This window comes from Artibeus jamaicensis, unplaced genomic scaffold (genome assembly GCF_021234435.1).
Source record: "Artibeus jamaicensis isolate MK-2021 breed Jamaican fruit bat unplaced genomic scaffold, CSHL_Jam_final scaffold_537, whole genome shotgun sequence".
Taxonomy (NCBI): Eukaryota; Metazoa; Chordata; class Mammalia; order Chiroptera; family Phyllostomidae; genus Artibeus; species Artibeus jamaicensis.
This window is the reverse complement of record NW_026522047.1, coordinates 44,171,083-44,171,613: the sequence shown is the minus strand read 5'-3', so window position 1 is coordinate 44,171,613 and position 531 is coordinate 44,171,083. Positions and strand designations below refer to the sequence as shown.

Sequence of the window (531 nt, the reverse complement as noted above, 5' to 3'; positions counted from 1 at the left end):
ATGTTTCTCCAGTATTACTTCAATGAACAGGAGACTGGTACTACATCCTGAAGAAGTTTTATCCAACAGGACAACAGACCTGCTTGCCCATCCTGCTCAGTTCTCCCCAGACAACAAATACTCTAGACACCAAAGCACCATCAGGAAGCGTTTCAGGGTGTTGATGACCCAGCAACCATGCCCTGTACTCTGAGGGTCACTTAAATTTCACATCTTTTCTGCTGCCTGCAACCTGTCTTGGACCTTCCAAAATCAAGCTCTTCGATTTGTGAACTTTGAAGCCTTCTGGCCACCCTTGCTTTTTGGAATCTGGTGTCATCATTACCTTTGTCATGCATGTGCAAGGCAATCATGGTAACATCACCTTAAAAGGAACAAGTTTGATTTGCTTTTTGTATTTGACTCACTGTCAGGTTATTAAAATGATTTGAAAGAGAGTAAGAAAAAGAAAATATTATAAAGCATTATGCTGAGTGAAATAGGCCAGGCATTGAAGGACAAATACCATATGATCTCACCTTTGACAGGAAG

The 531-nt window shown here is 41.2% G+C and overlaps 1 pseudogene; it reads left to right on the top strand.

The window, feature by feature from the left end:
* LOC128626386 (H/ACA ribonucleoprotein complex subunit 3-like) lies at nt 1–193 on the top strand (annotated as a pseudogene).
* Nucleotides 194–531: the final 338 nt, after the last annotated feature.